Source organism: Octopus bimaculoides, chromosome 9 (genome assembly GCF_046866305.1).
Source record: "Octopus bimaculoides isolate indiv1 chromosome 9, ASM4686630v1, whole genome shotgun sequence".
NCBI lineage: Eukaryota > Metazoa > Mollusca > Cephalopoda > Octopoda > Octopodidae > Octopus > Octopus bimaculoides.
This window is the reverse complement of record NC_142936.1, coordinates 69,968,066-69,968,712: the sequence shown is the minus strand read 5'-3', so window position 1 is coordinate 69,968,712 and position 647 is coordinate 69,968,066.

The following is a 647-nucleotide window of genomic DNA, read 5'->3' as shown; positions in this document are numbered from 1 at the left end:
GTTAATTCAATTTCACCAATGTTGAAACGAAAGCCTTAGTAACACCTTTAAATAAAATAGTCTGGTTAGAATGATTCAAATCAGGTAGAATGTACACAACTTTAAAAAAGGCGGAAGGACAATTTCACCGATAATCCAAATTTTAGTTTTATTAGCCCAGCAAATGTATGATAGTCAAGAAATACATTCATATTAGATATGTTTAAATTTGAGGAAACTATTTCAATTAAAGTGTATTATATATATGTATGTTTGTGTGTGTGTGTGTTTGTGTGTCTATGTATATGTTTATATGTATATATATATATATATATGCATGTATGTGTGTATGTATGTATTAAAGAAAGCAAAACAAAACAAAAATGATAGTGTGCAGTAGTTGGCAGAATATGCTGGCCAAAGGAATTTCTGTCCAGGGAAGTTGTACATCGACTCCCTCTTACTCTCTCTCTCTCTCTCCCTCTCTCTTATTATTACTTCCATTGCCACAATCAACACTACTGCTTTTAATAAAACATTATCAACTCTCCCTAAATTTCTTTGTCTCTCTTTCTTTCTCTCAGTTTTCTCTCTCTCTCTCCCTCTCTCTGTCTTCACCACCGTCCTCACTGTCTCTATGCCTACTATTACTCCCAACCCAGCACAAG